This window comes from Ranitomeya variabilis, chromosome 2, assembly GCF_051348905.1.
Source record: "Ranitomeya variabilis isolate aRanVar5 chromosome 2, aRanVar5.hap1, whole genome shotgun sequence".
NCBI classification, from domain to species: Eukaryota; Metazoa; Chordata; class Amphibia; order Anura; family Dendrobatidae; genus Ranitomeya; species Ranitomeya variabilis.
The window spans coordinates 333,595,727-333,618,057 of record NC_135233.1 but is presented as its reverse complement, the minus strand read 5'-3'; the positions used below and the strand labels follow the sequence as shown (position 1 = coordinate 333,618,057).

Here is a 22,331-nt window from a genome sequence, read left to right as displayed (position 1 = left end):
TGCTGAACGCAATTATGATGTCGGCAATCGGGAGTTGTTGGCTATGAAGTGGGCGTTTGAGGAATGGCGACATTGGCTTGAGGGAGCTAAGCACCGTATTGTGGTCTTGACCGATCATAAAAATCTGATCTACCTCGAGTCTGCCAAATGGCTGAATCCTAGACAGGCTCGATGGTCCTTGTTTTTCTCCCGTTTTGATTTCGTGGTCTCGTATCTTCTGGGTTCTAAGAATATTAAGGCTGATACCCTCTCTAGGAGTTTTTTGCCTGATTCTCCTGAGGTATTGGAACCGGTCGGCATTCTGAAGGAAGGGGTGGTCCTTTCGGCCATTTCCCCTGATTTGCGACGGGTTCTGCAGGAATTTCAGGCTGACAAACCTGACCGCTGTCCAGTGGGCAAACTGTTTGTTCCTGACAGAAGGACTAGTTGAGTGATTTCTGAGGTTCATTGTTCTGTGTTGGCAGGCCATCCTGGTATTTTTGGTACCAGAGATTTGGTTGGTAGGTCCTTTTGGTGGCCTTCTTTGTCGCGTGATGTGCGTTCTTTTGTGCAGTCCTGTGGGACTTGTGCGCGGGCCAAGCCTTGTTGTTCCCGTGCTAGCGGGTTGCTTTTGCCTTTGCCAGTCCCTGAGAGGCCCTGGACGCATATTTCTATGGATTTTATTTCGGATCTTCCTGTTTCCCAGAGGATGTCGGTTATCTGGGTGGTTTGTGACCGGTTCTCTAAGATGGTTCATTTGGTGCCTTTGCCTAAATTGCCTTCCTCTTCTGATTTGGTTCCGTTGTTTTTTCAGCATGTGGTTCGTTTGCATGGTATTCCGGAGAATATTGTGTCCGACAGAGGTTCCCAGTTTGTTTCTAGGTTTCGGCGGGCCTTTTGTGCTAGGCTGGGCATTGATTTGTCTTTTTCTTCCGCATTTCATCCGCAGACAAATGGCCAGACCGAGCGAACTAATCAGACTTTGGAAACTTATTTGAGATGCTTTGTGTCTGCTGATCAGGATGATTGGGTGGCTTTCTTGCCATTGGCCGAGTTCGCCCTTAATAATCGGGCTAGTTCGGCTACCTTGGTTTCGCCCTTCTTTTGTAATTTTGGTTTTCATCCTCGTTTTTCTTCGGGGCAGGTTGAGCCTTCTGATTGTCCTGGTGTGGATTCTGTGGTTGACAGGTTGCAGCAGATTTGGGCTCATGTGGTGGACAATTTGGTGTTGTCTCAGGAGGAGGCTCAGCATTTTACTAACCATCGTCGGTGTGTTGGTTCCCGGCTTCGGGTTGGGGATTTGGTCTGGTTGTCTTCCCGTCATGTTCCTATGAAGGTTTCTTCCCCTAAGTTTAAGCCTCGGTTTATTGGTCCTTATAGGATTTCTGAGATTATTATTCCGGTGTCTTTTCGTTTGGCCCTTCCGGCCTCTTTTGCCATCCATAATGTTTTCCATAGATCTTTATTGCGGAAATATGTGGTGCCCGTTGTTCCCTCTGTTGATCCTCCTGCTCCTGTGTTGGTTGATGGGGAGTTGGAGTATGTGGTTGAGAAGATTTTGGATTCTCGCCTTTCGAGGCGGAGGCTTCAGTACCTTGTCAAATGGAAGGGTTATGGCCAGAAGGATAATTCTTGGGTTTTTGCCTCTGATGTCCATGCTGCTGATTTGGTCCGTGCCTTTCATCTGGCTCATCCTGATCGGCCTGGGGGCTCTGGTGAGGGTTCGGTGACCCCTCTTCAAGGGGGGGGTACTGTTGTTGCTCTTGGGCTCCCTCCGGTGGTTGTTAATGGTAGTGCAGTTGTCTTGGGGTTGTAATCCTGGCAGGTGTTTCTGCTGATTGCAGCTCTACTAGGTATTTAGGTGTGCAGGATCCATTACTCCTGGCCAGTTGTCCATTGTTCTTGGAGGGATTGCATCTCTCTCTGGTTCCTCATGCTCTGCTGTCAATTCAGCTAAGATAAGTGTCTGTTTTTTGTCTCTGTGCACACATGCAGTGTGCTTTGCAATTCAGTGCAATTCATTGTGTTTTTGTCCAGCTTAGACTTTGTTTGGATTTTTCAGTCATGCTGGATTCTCAGGAGTTGCAGATATACATGCTATGTCTTTAGTTAGATGTAGAATATTTGTATTTTCTGCTGTGGATATTTTTAGGATTTTAATACTGACCGCTTAGAATTCTGTCCTATCCTTTTCTATTTAGCTAGAAGTGCCTCTTTTGCTAAATTCAGTTTTTCTGCCTGCGTGTGTCTCTCCTCTTATACTCTCAGTCAATATTTGTGGGGGGCTGCCTATCCTTTGGGGTTCTGCTCTGAGGCAAGATAGAATTCCCATTTCCACCTATAGGGGTATTTAGTCCTCCGGCTGTGTCGAGGTGTGTAGGACGTGTTAGGCACACCCCACGGCTACTTCTAGTTGCGGTGTCAGTTTAGGGGTTGCGGTCAGTACAGATACCACTTACTCCTGAGAAAGTCTCTCATGCGGCTCCAAGGTCACCGGATCATAACAACTCTCCAAACAAATGTTTATCTCGCCTTCTCTCTTACCTCCCCACCTGACCTTATCTGCAGACCTGCTACTTAATCTCAGATGCCTCCTACTCAAACACAAAACAAGCCAATCACTCAACTCCTCCCATCCTCTCCATTTCTCTGCTTCTCCTCACTTCTGGCAATATATCTCCCAATCCGGGAGTGGGTCTTCTTCTTTATAACATCTGCACCTTCAACCCAATCCCACCTCTACATCCCTCAGCCTCCCTTTGTTAGAAGTGGATTCTGTCTATATCTACTCTCACTCTAACCTCCAAGTGGCCATCATATACAAACCCCAGGGCTCGGCCACTACCTTTATTGACCACTTCTCAAGCTGGCTTCTACACTTTCTCTCTGATGACATTCCCACCATAATTATGGGTGACTTCAACATCCCTACTGACACCCACCAGCCTGCAGCCTTCAAACTCCTGTCACTTGCTTCATTCTTTGGTCTTACCCAGTGGTCCTCGGCAGCCACCCACATGGATGGACATACATTAGACCTCATCTTTACTGGCCTCTGCTCTCTATCTAACCGTACAAGCTCACTTCTCTTCCTATCTGACCAAAATCTATTCGCTTTCTCATCCCTGTGCTCCTTATTTGCCCCCATGTCCACCAACTAGTACACCCCCGCAGAAACTTTGCACATCTAGACCCAGACACAGTCGTTGACTCTTTCAACTACTGTTCTCCATATCGTCACTCCATGAAACAGACAGTGTCACTGGTTCTGAAACAGTCAAAGTTGACGTTTTTATTGGTGAAAAAAATTCTCCTTTCCAAATGTTAGATATAAATAGATATAAAGATTCACAGTTCATCAGACCCAAGTGAACACCGATAATTCATTGACGTTTTGGCTTTATGCTTTTCTCAAGACATATCTCAAAATGCAGAGCCGCATACCACATATATGTGAATCTTTATATCCATTTATATCTACCGTTTGGAACTGAGAATTATTTTCACCAATAACAACTTTACCTTGAGTGCCAGTGTTATCTATATTTTTGATTGGCTATTTTTTACTCCATAGCACCAACTGTATACAGTGAGCACCCCATTCTTTTTATTTACTGGTTCTACAACAGCTACTGACTCGGTCACTCTTCTTGTGCATGGCAGAGTTTGACAAATCAGTAGACACCCCTGGCACAACAAACTCACTAAAAAGCTTTGTCAAGTTTCCAGGGTTGGGCAGTGGCAACGGAAGAAAACGCACAAGCAAGAATACTTCAGGGTATTCAAAAAAGCAACTCTCACATTCAAGTCTAACTTGGCCTCTGATAAACAAGACTTCTCTACCACCACTGAATCCTTTTTACCTCACAACCCTAAACAGCTATTCAACAGCTTTAACTCCCTCCGCCCATCACCGCCCCTTCAACATCCCTCATCTCTGCAGAAGACTTTACCGTATATTTCAAAAAGAAGATTGACCAAACACCACACCCCCTATATATAACAGACCAAAGCACCTCACCATAACATTCTGCCCCACCATCACTGAAAGAAAAATTTCTCATCTCCTCTCGAAATCCAACTTCACCACTTGTGCACTTGACTCAGTGCCATCCCACCTCTTCTACAACTTCATCACCACGCTTGTCTCAGCCCAAACCCATCTCTTCAACATACTGCTAACTTTTGGTACCTTTGCTTCTGTTTTCAGACATGCCACAATCACATCTATCCTGAAGGAACCATGCCTCAATCCAACCTCTACATCCAGCTATCGTTCCATTTTGCTGCTCCCGTTCCCCTCCAAACTCCTTGAATATGTAAATGCTGAATGTTCCTCCCACCTTGCATCTGATTTATTCTTTGTCCATCTATAGTCCTGCTTCTGTCCCCACCACTCCACCGAAACTGCCCTGAGCAAAATAACTAATGACTTACTTACCGCCAAAGCTAGCAGAAAATTCTCTATGTTTCTCTTTCTAGACCTGTCCTCTGCCTTTAACTCTGTCGATCACTCCCTCCTACTACAAATCCTCTCTTCCCTTGGTATCAAGGACCTTGCCTTCTTTTGGATCTCCTCATACCTTTCTAACCACACATTTAGTGTCTCCAATTCCAATACTATCTCCTCACCTTGCCCTCTCTCTGTTGGTGTCCTTCAAGGCTCTGTTCTGAGACACCTACTTTTCTCAGTATATACATTTGGTCTTGGACAGCTATAAAGTCCTATGGCTTCTATTACCACCTATACTCTCACTCAGCTCTACCTCTCTAGCCCAGATGTCACCTCTAGAATTGCAGAGTGTCTATCAGCCTTTTTTTCCTTCTTCTCCTCTCACTTCTTAAAACTCAACGTGGACAAAATGGAACTTGCCATCTTTCTTCCATCTCATCTAACCCCTTACCCGATCTGTCTATCACAGTTAACAACATCAACCTTTCCAGAATTGCAGAAGTCCACTGCCTCGGAGTTACCCTCGACTCTGCCCGGTCATTCAAACCACATGTCAAAGCTCTTGCCACCTCCTTTTGCCTCCAACTCAAAAATATCCACCGATCCCGAGACTTGGGGCTCTAAAGAGCCTCACGTAAACAGAGTGATGGATGATCATGCGCATTGCCACTCATTCTTATGGGAGTGCTGAATTCCAGTCTAGAGCAGAGCTCGACTTTCTCTGGCATTCCCTCTAAAAACAAACGGAACAGCAGTGCGCATAATGGACCACCATTCCATTTACAGGAGAAACTTGTTGTCTTGATCTGACTCCCAGCGGACCTAGAAAACACATGGATAGGGGACTATTTCCAAACTTAACTATACCCCTATACTGCATAATGTCCTACGTTATTGTGTAGATATTAATGAAAGACAGAAATCGCTATAACAGACAATCAACAAGATGTTTGAAAACAGTAAAGTGACAATCAAAAATAACATTTCTGGATGCCATCATTATACATATGCCACTTTGAAGACTGAATATGCAAACAGAAGAAGGAACAATCTTGATGAACAATAGTTACATAATCACTAGGAGTAAAATCAGCAATCAACCAGGAAACATTTAAAAGGTAAGGTCCATGTCTGCTTTATTTTAACAGATGTGTTGGGGACATCATTACCTAACATCTCCTCCTGCATTTACCAACGTTGCTTTCCTCACAGACAGCATTGCTCTCCTGTTTTCAAAATTGCTCTTGATAGAGGGACAAGTGATCAGACCTGTCTAATTGAAAAAAACAGCTTTGCTGTGGGCAGTGAGTAGCAAAAACTATGTCTAGTGGACAGGCTCTAAAATTACAGCTCTGTCCAATTTTTGAGAATGAGTTGGAATTCCACAAACATGCCATGGAAGGAATGTAGCGGTTTCTCAGAAAAAAATAGAAACCAAATATCAAATAAGTTTTAAAAGGGCTTGTCCAGGACTATTACATTTTTTAACTACGGGCCTAAAAACTAACAGGCAGGTAGTTGCTAGCAAAGGTAACTAGCTGCCTGTTCATCCCAGTGCCAGCTCAGAGTGGTCACCAATGGCTTCTGCCAGCAATTCAGCTGTTCTATTGACTGCTTGCCTGTTGTTCTGATGTCTGCCAGGAAACAGCAAATCATAGAAAGCTTGAGCTGGTGATTCAGCAGCGTCCGTCAAAAGAGCAGCTCTTCTTCTTCCGGGCTGGTCTGCAGATGAGGCATGACTGGTGATGTCATGCTAACAGCCGGCTCCCTGCAGTTAGGTAGCGGGGAGCCAACTGTCAATTAGCTTGACGTTAGCATTCATACCCCCTCAACAAACCAGATCGGATGAGAAGGTGTTGCTCAGTCTATGAAACGCTGAATCACCGGCAGGAATGGTCTGTGATATCTTTACTATGTCTTCTTGATTGAAAAATATATAAAGTAAAATATAAAAATATGGTTTTATATACTTTTTAAAAAAAATAACCTCATATCGGCAAATATTATAACTTTACCCTGCTTATTTCAAAAGGGAATGTTCTCATTCAATAAAATTGCATATACTGGTCATACGCTAGTATATGCATCTACAACACATTGATGGCCCAGGTCATCGGTTATGAACTGGGACTTATGCCATTTCCCAGGTCATCAGTTAGGAACTGGGGCCTACGCCAGATTTGGAAAATATGCCATTTTTTTCAGTTTTTCAGCTCTATTTGTATAAATGTCAATCCAACTGATGATAAGAAAAATGGCAGCCCCAGCGCAGAGTGTAAGGAAAGCTATTCTGTCTTCATTGGGTACAATCAATATTAACCTCAAGGAATCACTCCTATTTCTCTCCTGCTGTTTCACTGTGTTAATGGCCATTTGAAGAAGTCAATTAGGCTTAGCCACTGTAATTATTCACTAGAGCCGATAACTTTACAGATCTCCAGCTTTTCAGTGGGTGAGTGACGTACTGTTACTTTATTAAGATATCTGCAGGTAACAGACCAAAAAGGACTAAATATATCAGTTTACTTACTAGAAGGTATCAAAATGCACTTATCAACTAACCACAAAGGAAGCAGCCATTTAGTGGGATTAGCAAACACTCAGAAAATATGACCTATCAATATGCTAGGAACCAGTGAAATGATTCAGACATTATGTCAATATAAAGGAAATCTTATACGATCAATGATATCTGAAGAAAAGCTAACTGGGCACTTATCAATTTTTCCACTTTTAAGGATCAGCCCCAATTTCTTACCCAGCAGTGACATGGTGGTACTATATATAAGCTTCTTTAAGTTTTATACAAAAACATTTCTGCAAATGCACCAAAGGAATATTGTTTAGCCATCTCAACGTATCCATATACCCAAACATTTGTAAAACTATGAAGCCCAGAAAAATCAATTTTTTAAATTATCCAAAATGTTCAGACACTGGATTGTCAAAAGGAAAAAACCTCAAAAGAATGCAGACAAAAAGTAAATTTAATACAACTGTAACCATGGTTAGTGCTATGAAAGGAACACTTCTGTAACAAAAAAAAGACTACATTTCTTCAAGTGCAGGGCTTGTAAGAGCAGCGCATGGCAAACAATATGCAAAGTTATTCACCTAACCCTTGGGGTGCTACCCTACAGTATATCAGTTTTGCCTAGGGTGTTCCTTTATCCTCTAGTTATTGCAAAGTTAGGAATTTTTGCAATTTAATTATCATATTTTTCTCCTTATTTTCCCAGAACCATGTTGAAGTTTATGTTCTTTTAGAAGCTCCTTTTATCTGCTGCTCAACAAGATCTGTACAGTGCAGTCAAATAGTCTCTTCACAGGACTATTCCTCTCTGAGCCTCTGTGTTGTACTGTAGTAGGTTGCGGTTCGGAATGCAACACCTTACGGAATCATTAGATGCGATGTCGCTATGTGACCCCATGATCTCAAATTCCCACAACTCTTTGTCTTGTAGATCTAGCCTATGGTAATTGTTATGACCTGGTGGTTAGAAGCACCCGAAGTGACCTGATGGTTAAAACAGAAAACCTGGGACAAGCTCTGAGGAAGTGGTAACTCTACTGACCGCAATCCCTAATCCTATCACACACACTAGAAATAGCCGTGGAGCGTACCTAACTCTCCCTAGACGCCTCTTCACAGCCTAAGAGCTAACTACCCCTAAAGATAGAAATAGCAGCCTACCTTGCCTCAGAGAAATTCCCCAAAGTAAAGGTAGACCCCCACAAATATTAACTGTGAGTTAAGAGGGAAGTGACAAACACAGGAATGAAACAGATTTTAGCAAAGGAGGCTGAATCTTCTCTAGAAAGACAGAGGATAGGAAAGGGAACTATGCGGTCAGTATTAAAAACTACAAAAACCACGCAGAGTGTGCAAAAAGACCTCCACACCGACTCACGGTGTGGAGGTGCAGCTCTGCACCCCCAGAGCTTCCAGCTAGCAAGGAAATATCATAATAGCAGGCTGGACTGAAACATAGCATGTACTGAAAAATATATTCAAAAATCCAATGAACAGCAAATGACTAGCAAGGACTTAGCTTCTGCTGGAGTAGTCAGGTCATCAGAGAATTCCAAGAGAGTTCTGAACCAGTACTGAAACATTGACAGCTGGCATAGACTAATGACCTGGGCAGAGTTAAATAGGGAAGCCAGCAGCAGCAATAAATGAGGGCAGCTGAGAAAGCCAACCTCAAAGATCAGCAGTTCCACTCAAAGCCACCAGAGGGTGTCCAAGGACAGAACTCACCAAAGTACCATTCACAACCACAGGAGGGAGCCCGAGAACGGAATTCACAACAGGTAATAAAGTTTATTACAAAAATTCATAACTTTGCAATTCCTGGAGATTCATTAAAGCACCACTCCACATCTTTTGTATTTCAGATACATTAGTCAAGTCCCTATTGTCACCTTCTTGGCTTGCCGAGTCACTGTTTTTTTTCCAAATTGCACTGAATGATATAGCTGTATAGTTGATTTGGTTTAAAAAGATACAGGTCCATCAACTCCAGCATATAATACTACTGTGCTGATCCACAGGAAGGCAAAAAACACTATTTTTGAGGTTCCGTATTAGGGTAAAATCTCCTTCCCAACAGTAAATATTATAACAATAAATCCATTATGAACGTCCTATAATAAGAAATCTAGAATCCATAACTTATAATATAACAATAAATAAAGATTACAACCTTTTTAGACTTCAATGAATAAACCGTCACAAGATTGAGTGTATTACTTTTTGGGGTGCGTTGATTTCCCTTGCGTTGATCTCTAAAGTTCCATTATAATTGTCTACAGATATGTACAGCAAAGCAGATCAGGTTCCCATCAATTGTGATTTTGATACACTTAATTAATTAGCTAAAGCAAAGTCCAGCATCACAGTTTGCAATGTGGAAGGATCTTGATTTATTAAAAAAGTGCAACAGATAAACAAACATTTCCACTTGCATTCTAAAAGGCAACGCGTTTTGCACATAAATTTATTTTTCAAGACATAATGACTAATTAGCTAAGTACATTTTATTTGGCTGACCACAATTTCAGCAGTAAATTAAAATGAATGAAACCTTCCCAAGAACATATAATTCATTAGATGTTGCTAAGGAATTAGGAAGTGAAGGCCAACAACGAGAAGCAAATGCTTTAATGAATGCCCTTTAACATATTACGCAAAGGTAAATTAATTTATATCTCGAAAAGGAGACTCACGATAGTTCGCTAAATCATCACCTGACACAGTTCTATCGTTAAGGAGACTAAAAAAATGCATGCTGCTTGAAATTGGCACATCCAAGTCCATTACTGAATTTCTGCCCTTGTTGGCAAGGTTACAGCTACAGGTGCCCGGTTTGTTGCGCTGACATTTTCTCCTTTTCTAAAGTTGGCCTTTTTTCTATTTAGACTTCAAATAACTCTAATCAGATTTGAACTCTGTAAAAGATAAAAGCCTCCGACGTCTTTCATATCTAGTGTTCGGTAATGACTAGTACAACGCAGTGAAACATGCGGTAATGTGCAAACAAAAGCGCTGTTATTTGTGCAATGAGTCATGTCACTCACTGGACCTTTTCCTTATTTTATTTTTTTTCTTCCAGACCTTAATATGATCAAACTATTTTTAGCTGCCTACGGGCAAAATTTTCTCACTGTTGAATCCCTTGCTCGACAAAAGAAGCAAATTGTCCAGTAACCTTTCGCGGTGTTGAAATGAGAATATGAAAGTGGGTCATTTAAAGATCATTGTGTTGTCAAAGGACTAAGCGGAATAAAGCATTGCAGGTACTCATGGTTCACTAAACTGTTTAATAGCAGGTCGATGGATCAACTCTGGCTTGAACCTTCTCTCGGAAAAAGGTCTTGACGTGAACCTAAAATGTTGACCTGTCATTTAATATTTTTCAGGAGAATGAGCCCTGGTAATACTTTTTTCCTTGAGTTATTTTGGCTAGCAGCCATCCTACGGAGCCGCTTAAATGATCATTCTCTGAAGTGTCTTCTGAAAACATTGCCAGAAGGAAAAGAAAAGGCTGATAGTTGAAGGAAACTAATAGAAGTTGGTGAGAACATTGCCTATCAAACCAATCATCGTACGGGACTTACAGAAATCTCCTACTCTAACATAGGAAAGTCAATCAGAGTGACGGCATCAAATTAACTTGCCATTTAATGGTACCCTGGGGATTAGTTGAAGAGCTAGAGTATTAAGAAATGCTGCGGTAACTGTAGACTGCAGCAGTGGGGAATCGTAATAAAAGTGGTTATTTAATGCTCAAATGTATCACTATCTTATTGTGTAAGTGTCACATACTCATTAGGATGTCCTTTGTTTTCAGTGGTTGACACTGTCCTATGGGGTTTCTTCACCCAATGGCTAATCTGCTCCTAGCTCAGTAAAAGTCAAGATTCTTTAAATAGTGCACAAAATAGGAACAATATCAATCTCCGCAGGTTATAATTCCAACTAAACAATCCAGTTACAGAGGCGTTCACATCTCCGCCATTTGTAGACCATCCATAGATACGTATCTGCCTTCTAGAGCCTCCACCAGTCAATAGAAAATTGGACCTGGGATCCCCATTTCGTGACATGGAAAGCAAAGGCTGCAGCTACAGACTGAATGGAAAGGGGGTTACTCAACTATATCTTTCCTAAGTCTATGGGAGTTATAAAAAGAGGTGAGTAAGCTTGTCAGGAGATCGCCATTCTCACAGTCCTATTGAGGTTATGCCATAAATGTCTAAAAAGATAATACCCTTTTAAATCAAGGCTACCAAAAATGTGTCTACTTTTACCTGTCAATAAATTTCATTAAAGGTGTTGATCAGTGTACAAGTCTACATTCTACATGAGTGCAGACTTATGAATCCTCACATTGAGTGCACTATGTGCTGTGAGGATTCCCTGGTGCTTGCACTGGGAACACCGGTCATGTGACAGCACGGAAATGCGATATGCATACTCCCGGCCACATTCCGACTAGATGGGCACTTGCACTGAGCAAGGTCGTAGACAGTCTAGTTGGAATGTGGTCAGGAGTATGCGTATAGCAAACTTCTGGTCACATGACAGCCGTTTTCGCCGCCAGCACTAGAGAACCCTCACAGCATACGGTTATCAGCTATAAATAAAGTTGTTACCTTTAATTTGAATCCTGCCTTTGCTGATAAGGAGCCTGCTGAAAACTATTTTTGTGAAAGGACAGAGAGGCTGAGTCTTAAAAAGCCTAAGTGGCCAGTGTGAACATTTCAAGTTTACTAACTTTGTTTTTTTTTAAATAAAATTTATGATATGAAATGAAAAAAATAGCCTGGGTCAATACTAGGAAATAGCTCAAACAGTAGTTGTAATGGCAGCCATATGATTTTTATGTTAGGTGGAAATGACTTTCGATAGTATACTAAAGAGGCCTCATACCAACACATAAAAAGGTTTTCATGGAAATGCTGCTGCAGTTAATGTGAGCATTTTAGGTAATAATATTATATGAGGAAATTGCTATAAATGCAATTTCCCAATATAACCAAACCTAGCAAAAAAAAAAAACTGACTGCAATATCCCTTTTCTTATCTCTAAGTACTGTTACAGCCTGTGAAAAAGTCCAATAAAAAAAGATTTCAGATGTAATGTGACACTGTCTCCTAAGTAATGGGAAGGGCTCTAGATGGGCCACGGACTGGAAATGATGGATGCTGCTCACTCGAACTGTAATTAAATCTCCTTTCACAAGAAGGACGACAATCTGTGTTCAGATGGAAAAAAATGCTGTATCATGGAAATAGAAAAAAGGCTGATTGAAAGAAGAAAGGAGGATGCATAGGAATTTCTGAGCTGCAAAACTGGGCTGAGAAAACTATGCAGAACCAGCTACTTCCAATAATGGCAAGGTGACACCAAGAACAATTATTATTCTCGTAGTATTATCAGTACGCAGCCCAGGTCTTTGCATAACTTCCTGGATGTCCTTTGCCTTCACATCTTAGAAATCTCTGGAACTTTTGAAGACAGAAACGTATATTAAAGGTCCTAAAGAAGTAACACCTTTAAAAAATGGACATATTTCTGCATATCATAAATACAGAGATTCCCATTCCGATCCTGGGATGTAGGCGCGTAGGAGGGACAAAATTCATAACAAAACCACTTTGGCATCAACAACTAACACAGAAAATCTAAAAATTCTAATAAAATAATTTGGAGAACCAAATTTGTAAAATGGTATTATTATCAAGGACTGCAATTATAATTCTTCAAAAAGTTGTATTCAGCCTGTCAGCAGAAAGACCCGATTGTGTTACAGTTGTTGTATGGAGCGGCAGCGGATATGTTTAGTTTTCTTTTAACTGCTGTCCAAATATGGAGACGTAAAAGATTAGGGGTCTACACCCTATTATCAGAGGGGTCCAACCAGTTGGATCCCTACCAATCTAACAATGATTGGCTGCACCAGTCACGACATAACGCCATCTCTCCAGGACCGGCAGAAGTGGTGAGGGCCTAAATATGTGAGTAGCGGGAATTTTAATATTTTAACTTATTTTGCTTTTAGTTCAATCTATAACAATTTTGGACACCTTTCTTTTTAATCCTCACGTAAGGGATAATCTTCATTTAAATAGAGTATGTATTTAATTTCCAACTGTCACATGATTAAATATCAGTGAATATGGAGGAGCTATAACTGAAAGCCAGAGTCTGACGGGAGGATTAATGTTCATTTTCTCCAGGTAACTGCACTTACAGTATGGTGGGCAAACAGTTTTTAACCTGCAGATTAACCCCATAATTGCATATTGTTGTCCTTTGGTGACAAGACAGGTTCTCTTTGTTATTTTTTTCCATTGAGCATAATGGAAATACAACAGCATACTGTATACCTAAAAAAATAACAAAAGGGTAAAGACACTTACCTTTATCACCAAAAATGTTATAGTTGGATGGAAGCAATACGTTGATAGGTCAAGATGGTAACATGGAAAGAAAAAAAAAACATTCATTATTTACTATATTAGACTTTTTTTGTACTGTATCATACACTACACAATACACTACACTAAAAACTATATAATTACAAATATTTCTTAAACAGGACTAATAAAAACCCATGGTCTCTGGGGTATATATGGCAGGATTTTGTTTCTAGAAATATTTACCAATAGCATATTATTAGCCCCTTTGTCATAATTTGGCTGGCATACCATCACCCCCCCGACAGTGGGGAAAAGAAAGTTGTCTCCAGTTTTCTATACAATTTTATGTAAAAAAAATATTGCACAAACTTAACCCAGGGTACAACCGATACATAGAAAACATTTACCCAACTGTTCCATAGATGTGAGTGAGGTTGTTTCTGTGCTTGGATTTCTTCAAGCACCATTTTAGATGAATGCAACAAATCTGCTTACCCTAAAGGGATTTTGTAATATTTTCTATATATGGGTCTTCTATTTCATCTTTGAAATTGCATTATGGCCAGGATATGTCATTATAGATTAGACAATGTGCGTATAGAGCTGATATATGGCTCGATAGCGATAAAAGGATTTTTACTTATATGAAAATGAACAATATTTTTATCAGCTCATCTTTGTCATCATCTTTGTAACAACACCAATTGCTACATTTACCTCTTCTCAACACATACATAAACATACAATTATCCCTTGTGAGTGACTCGTTCATTACACGTATGCGGCTATATATACATCCCAGGCTTGACACATTGACAGAATGGGACGAGGCGATATGTTGTAAGCACAATCTTGAGAAAAGTGACAGAATTACTCTGCTGTGATTTTTCTCAAGAAGTTGTCTGCAATAAATCACCCAACACGTTTATAGTAGCAAAAAAATCTGAGCAGCCGAGAGTTTTTCCTTCAAGCACAATAAAGAAAAGTGGAAATTAATTCCATACTTTGGAGGATCTATCTATGCCTAAAATCTTTAGCTCTATCCTCAGACACATTTAGCCTTGTTTGGGTAGGGATCCTTGCTGCGGAAAATCTTGGTTTCCAAAAAAAACAGGCAAAATCTATAGCTAGCCAACCTTGGATTAAAGGAGGCCACCTAGGTGCCATGGGGCAAAAAATTACGATTTATGGATGTTTTTAGATTACAGAACCGAGGGATTGGGCCAGGACTAGAGCTGGTACAAAGTGGCCAACTATTCCTACAGTTAAGATAGAAGGTAAGGGAATAAGAACAATGGGGAGTAGGTGTTATAAATATGTCATTTAAAGGTGTAGTTTTAAATTATTACATGTTTTACGTAGTTATGCAGCATGAAAATTAGCAAGTTTGTAATTGACTTGCTTTTTCTGTTGGCTGTCATTCTCCTGCAATTAGGGATGATTATCTTACATAGCGTTTAGCTGGTTTCTGAGGAGCTCGGCTACTAGTGCTTGCTCGGACTTTGGATCAGAGTGTGAAGTAGCTGCATTTGAGGAAAGGTTTTAAATCCTAATATTCTGGTCACCTCTCTCTAGCCCATTAGCAGTTAGTTTAAAACTTCCCTTCTCCTTCTCCCTCTCAGCTCCTGACGAGCTGCTGTTATGAATATTGCAAAATCAAAAAACCTCACCATCGGTTGCTTTTACTGCCCTGTTATCTCTATGTAAAAATACAGTGATAGCTGTGACACGTGAGTAGGTGCCTGCCCATCTGGTCTCTGCTTCTATTGACAGGAGGCGCTACACTCTTGTTGTGGACAATGCGAGGTGACCACTCTAGTTCTGAGTTCTCAGGTACTTGTAGTTCTGTCCGTACTGGAAGATCAGGATTTAATCTTTCAGTGTTTGTTTATTCTATGAATTCTGGGAGGCGCTGCAGGTCATTTAGGTCACTTGCACACGTTGAGTATTTCAGTTTTTTACCTCAGTATTTGTAAGTCAAAACCAGAAGTGGAACAACCACAGGAAAAGTATAATAGAATCATGTGCACCACTTCTGTATTTCTTCCCACTCCTGGTTTTGGTTTACAAATAATAATGAGGTAAAAAACTCACCAATACTCAACGTGTGCACTTGGCCTTAAGCTCCTTAGTGCCTGCAGTCCACTGCCAGTTATAATTTGACTTGCTCCTAGATAACTCATCAGCATCCTACTTTTCTCTCTGACATCTCTGATTTTTGACCACGGCTGATTTTTTTGTCTACTCTCCTGCCTTGTGATTTTGACCTCCTGGTTTTGACCCGGCTCTTCTACTTGCCAGCTCACACTACCGAACGACAGCTAATTCCATGGCTCCAGCCTTGGAGTCCTGCTAAGTCCAGATCCCTGTATAAGGGTTAAAGGGTAAAGGCCAGGACAACCCATGGGATGTGGAAAATGTAGTAGCTAGTGCCAAGCCTGTCTGAGGTAGCCCTCTTTAGAGCTGCGAAGTGACCACATACAGTACTCCCTTTACAACAGCAAACTACACTCCAGAACAAACCACTGATAGCTGAATGTGTTATAGCAGAACACGTACTGAGCTTTAAAGTTCTACCAATACTACATCTCTGTTACTCACCAGAACTGTCCCAAAAGGAGGAAAGCCCACTCTTCTAGAAACCAAGAAGCTAAGGAGACTGGAAAGCTGTGTGCTGCTCAAGAGACTACTTGAGAATAACTCTTTAAGGATGGATGGTGAAGGGGTAAAAAGAGAGCAAAAATAAATGTCAGATAGCAATGATGGAAATCTTATAGGGCTATTTTGACCTAAAAGATAGGTGATTCCACCACGTTTCCTCTGCTTTACTCTAACTGCAAATTTCCATCAGGAAGTAATTAGTGGTCATTCATGCCCTCTTATGCCTAATTCTTCATCTATAGCATTAAAGATATGAAGTTAGGAACAGCACAATGATTAGCACCTGAGCAACCCTTCCTTGTGATTTTCTTGTGGCCATGGAAGAGGCGTACGGGATACAAGTCCCATATTTTGGCTGTCAGTGGGAGTCTGAGTTTGTGGAACATAACAATGTATGTAAATGGGAATGCTTATTACTTGGACTGAGAGTAGAGGAAGATTTCCCCTTGATTTGGGCAGCTCATCCCTCTCTTGTATAGCAATGACATGGAGAAGAGACTCATACATTTTGCATTTCCCTTATGCTGGGCATGGCTCTATATATATACTGAGAAGGGGACTTGCGCTTTTGATACTGACTGTCTTAGTGCCTTAGTGAGTTAGTGTAGGTGTGCTAGACATGCCTACTTAAAAGCTTCGTAGAAGTTTTCACAAGAAGTCATTCTGTAAATGGCTTACTGTGATTGGCACATGATACATGGAATATTTTGAGAAGCTAAGATTATATATATTTATTAGCGAAAGATGGAATTATCCTTCACTCATACTATACTGTTACAGATGTGGATCTTTCAGAAGAACATAGGTTATGACAGATGTATATCCCCTTGGAACATTGCACGCTTTATATACCGTATGTCTCATAAAATCTAGCACATTCACACAAGGGTTAACATTTATGCAATTTTCAGATTAGCAGACAATGTAAGAGTTGGTGTACCAATCTCATTATTCCTTAACCTGTAAATCTAATAGTAAGGAGAAGCAGATATACAGTAATATCAATAACTTAACATCTTCCTAAATGAAAAACCAAGTATCTCTTCTATGTCCCATCGGACATAGATAATTAACAAGTGTAACGATGGCTGACAGAGATGCACAGAGCTCCAATATCTCATCCATTTCACACCTCATACACAACATTGAACATGGTGAGGACAAACAAGACGAGAGCAACGTGAAAGTGGAAACATCGGATAATTTCCTGTGCTATATTCGCCGTGCTATTTAATTGATGGCAAAACAAAAATGTATGTTCTATACAGGATCCATTCCTAGAAATGAATTTAATTCCCATTTGCTGCATCAGAGGGTAGCGAAGATTTCCTATGTACAGCTATTTAGATTATTAATGCATTTTCTGATTATGACTACAAATTAATCATACTTTGGAGTCAATGTTGCAAATAATCCCAGCAGAAAATCAATAATTGCCCTAGGATCTGCTGTTTGTGCCTTAAAAGGACCCGGTCAACAGATTTATGCTTCCCCATCTGAGAGCAGCAAGATACAAGGGCAGATACCCTGACTCAGTGATGTATCACTTACTGGGCTGTTTGCTGTAGTTTTGTTAAAATTACTGTTTTATCTGCTGCAGATCTATCAATTCTCTGAAACCTAAGCTCTGTATAACCCTACCCACGCTACTTATTGACAGTATTCTGTTCATAGGCAGAAAGCTGCCAATCGGTGTTGGGAGCAGGTTATGTAAAGCTCATGAATATGGAGGACTACATGGCAGCAGGTTTACTAGTCCTCTAGTGATAATCTCCTGCTGATAAAACTGATATTATCAAAGCTATCCAAAGCTAATTAATCCATTGAGCTGCTGGTCAACCTCTTCGCCTTGTCCTTTTTATTCTTCCGATCATGATGTCCTCCAGTGATTGCTCTCTTCGTATGAAAGTCGTAGCTTGGTGATCCTTGCCTTGAGTCTGGCTTGAGTTGTTCCAAAACTGATCTATTTGTTCTTCTTGCCATCCTGGTATTGATAACATCCTTCTCCCGCACCACGTTTTGAAGGCGTCGATTCTTCTTCTGTCTTGTTGCTTTATCGTCCAGGTTTTGCAGCCATATGTTACTGCAGAAAAGACCAAACTATGTTCGATATCAAGGAAAACTAAATTTGGGTACTAAACTAAAAGCTACCTACAGTGTGTACCGACTGAGCTATATTAACACAGTGAGTTATCACTGCACTCTATGAAAAGGTCAGTCACAAACCCACCTTTGCACTCTTGTAGGTTCACATCCAATCAGAATAAGGTAACAATAAAAAAAATTCTAACGGGAATCTTAATGACCGAGACAATTTTGACCTTAATGACCAAGCCAAATATTATAATTCTGACCAGTGTCAGTTTATGTGATTATAACTCTGGAACGCTTCAATGGATCCCACTGTTTCTAAAAGTGTTTTTTCATGACATATTGTATTTCATACTAGTGGTAAAAATTCTTTGATATGACTTGCATTTATTTATGAAAAAAACGGGAATTTGACAAAAATGTTGAAAATTTTCAAACTTTCATTTTTTGTGTCCTTAAATTAGAGAGCTATGACACACAAAATAGTTAATAAATAGCATTTTCAACATGTCAACTTTACATTAGCACAATTTTGGAACCATAATTTTTTTCGTTAGAATGTTATAAGGGTTAAAAGTTGACCAGTGATTTCTAATTTTTCCAACAAATTTACAAAACTATTTGTTTTAGGAACACATCACATTTTAAGTGACTTTGACAAGTCAATATGACAGAAAGTACACCAAAATTGTAAACACTGCACTCCGCATGGTGCTCAAAATCAAGAAGTTTATTAATCGTTCAGGTGCTTCACGAGAACTAAAGCAATGTGGAAGGAAAAAAATTAACATTTAACTTTTTTCACAAAAAAATTATTTTAGACCCAAACTTTTTTATTGTCACAAGAGTAACAGTAGAAAATGGACCCCAACATTTGTTATGCAATTTCTCCTGAGTTCACTGATACCCCATATGTGGGGTAAATCCACTGTTTTGGCACATGGCAGGGCTCAGACAGGAGAACCGTTTGACTTTTTGAACAGAAAACTGGCTGGAATAGATGACGGGCACCATGTCGCATTTGGAGACCACCTGATGTGTCTAAACAGTGGAAACCCCCCATAAGTGATTCCATTTTGGAAACAGCACCTTTCAAAGATTTTATCTAGGGGTATAGTGAGTATTTTGAACCCTCAGGTACATCACAAAATTTGATAACATTGGGTCACGTGCTCGCTACTGCGGTTTACATCGGGTGCTCGGATATGCATCAAATATCGCAGGTGCTTGAGTCCCTGCCCCGCATGTTTTGTGGCTGTTAGACACCCCAAAAAAACGTGGGGATGTGCGATATTTGGTGCATACCTGAGCACCTGATGCAAACTAACCACAACCCTAACCCCAACACAACCCTAACCTCAACCCAAACCCTAACACAACCCTAACCCCAACCCTAACGCAACCCTAACCACAGCTCTAACCCCAACCTAATAACCTTTAACCTTATAACCCCAACCTTAACCCCAACCCTAACACATCCCTAACCCCAACCCTAACACAACCCTAACCCCAGCACCAACCCTAACCCTAACTGCAAAAAATGGAAAAATTAAATTTTTTTATTTTATTATTTTTATCTAAGTAAGGGGGTGACAATGGGGGGTTTTATTTACTATTTTTTTTTATTTTGATCACTGTGATAGGGTATATCATAGTGATTATTAGAGTGAATAAAATGAACCAATAGGTAAAATCTCCATTTGTTGCCAAGTACCAGAAGGCAGATCAGATTTTCCGGCGCTGGGTGGCGCTATATACACTTATTTCTCAGAGCTGTTAAAAAGCGGGGCTGAGGAATAAGTACCCTTTAACTGCTGCCATTAAAGGCTTATCGGCGGTCATTAAGGGGTTAAAATACATTTCCTAACGATGATAGCAAGCAAGCCATAACCCTATCAGGTAATTAAGGTATGAAACCTTGGTCAAAGTTATCTGAGCACACAAATATCCAAGGGTGCCCAAACTTTTGCATCAGCTCATTTTCCTTTTTGTAATTTTCAAAACGTAAAAAAAAAAGCTATAATTTTTTTGCCCGAAATACAAAGTAATGTGTCATCTTTAATTTTAGGCTTTTTAGAGATCATTTCATAGTCAACTTGCTTATCTGATCACAATAACAGTAATTTTGACCAGGGGTGCCCAAACTTTTACATGCCACTGTAGGTATGTTTTTTTTCTTTTTTTCTTTATTGCTTTCTGTGATGGCAGTATGAATTCTTGCTACCACAAAAAGCTGCCTCTCAGCAAAGGAAAATTTAGTTTAATCTGTTCTTGAACAATCACAGAGGGAAGGAAGTGTTGATCCCATCCGAGGGACATAATAGATCTTCTTTTTTTTACTTCTTTTTCTGGTTGTTTGCTTGCTTTCTGCGATTGGTAATACATCTTAAATTCCAAGTGATGTCACACAAATGGTTTGTGCTTATCATCTCAGATAAATAAATGATGGTGTATTTTCCAGGTAATGCAATGAAATCAAAACTGCTATTCTCGAAGTCTCCAGACACCAATAAAACCCTGCAGTTGTTTTAGATAAATGAGGAAAGGATGGAATTATTATATTTGTTCTCACAAAACATGAGAAATGAATAAATGGTATTACCCTACTCATATTATTTTTATGGGGGGGATTTATTAAAATGAATCCACAGAGATTAAACAACTCCAATCTCTGATTTGATTAAAACCAAAGACTATACCTACAAAAAAAGTCTAAACTTTTAAAGTCACATATAACAAATGGAGATAAAACTATTGAGATATATATAAATCAGTATAGATGGGATAGTCAGCTTGGTTCGTTGGTGGTCCCTGTTGGTCTTTGTTTACTTCCCCGGGATTGATGATGTCAGTAATGTGCACATGATGGCCAATCACTGGCCTCGGGGGTCTTTTGCTGTACATTTTAGCATTGCAAAAGCCAATGATTGGCTGCAACGATCATATGTATGTACAGTATGATATTGCTGAAGGGAAGGAAAAAAAAGACCAGTGTTGACCACCATAGCTACTCTATGATTGTGGTCACCACTGGTATGGGTGATAAAAACAGAATTATGTTTTCAAGGAAGCATTAAGTTGCCATTTGCCATCTATTATGAATGGGTATTGTTCTGTTCTGCATGTTAAGGTAGTCAAAGGCATCGGAAACAATCTTCAGATAAAAGAATTAATGGCGAAAAGGGTTCCTTTTTAGGATTAACAAATCTTGGTAGTCAACGCTGGTGGGGACACTAAATCTCTGGCTATAACAAGACAATGATCCAAACCACGCTACAAAATCAAACCTTGAGCTGCTGAGAGAAATTAAGAAATAAATGGATTTTCCTGGAAATTAAATCCCCCCCCCCCCTTTTTTCCTTACTTCATGAGAGCAGTAAAGAAGAGTTAAAAGGGAGTCTGTCAGCACAAAATGACTGTTCAAACCAAGCACAGGTAGTCGGTAAACCCTTGACGTAGTAGAGCAGTTCAGCGCACCCTCCCACCTATTTGTTTTCCATCTCCACACTCTTCTTTGATTTAGAGCTCTGGATTTATAGGCACCTGTAAAGTGCAGAAATAAATGGAAAACAATTAGGTAAAAAGTTACACTAAGCTGCTCAGTCACACCAAGGGGGCACCATGCGCCTGTGCTTGGTTTGAAAGGTCGTTTTGGCCACTGATTGTGCGCGTCTGGGAGTGACCAATCAGCGACAGGCGCAGTCCGGCCGCGAATTGGCACGGAATTTGAACCACGCTTCGCTAATTGGTTGCACCCGGCTGGCCGAATCCTGCGTGGCCTGTGTTATATACTGCATGGGCTGTGTTATATACTACGTCTCTGTGCTATATACTACGTGGCTGTGCCATATACTACGTGGCTGTGCAATATATTACGTGGCTGGGCAATATACTACGCGTCTGTGCTATATACTACGTGGGCTGTGCTATATACTATGTGGACTGTGTTATATACTACGTGGGCTGTGTTATATACTACGTGGGCTGTATGCTACTTGGCTGTGCTATATTTCTCTGCTGTATCTGTGCCTCATGAATCGTGGTATGTGTAAAAAGGGGGGCCCACTGAGACTCTTTTGCCCAGGGCCCTCAAAAAACTGGAGCAGGCCCTGGCTTCACTGATTGTTTGCGGCCAGGCGTGACCAATCAGCGACAGGCGCAGTCCGGCCGCGAATTGGCGCAGAATTTGAACCACGCTTCGCTAATTGGTCGCGCCCG

The 22,331-nt window shown here is 40.5% G+C and overlaps 1 protein-coding gene across 1 annotated transcript in view; it reads right to left on the bottom strand.

Annotated features, from left to right (window-relative positions):
- The window catches only part of HS6ST2 (heparan sulfate 6-O-sulfotransferase 2), a 430,038-nt gene that overhangs the window by 188,706 nt on the left and 219,001 nt on the right, over positions 1-22,331 (bottom strand). The gene's annotated exons all lie outside the window — the stretch shown is intronic.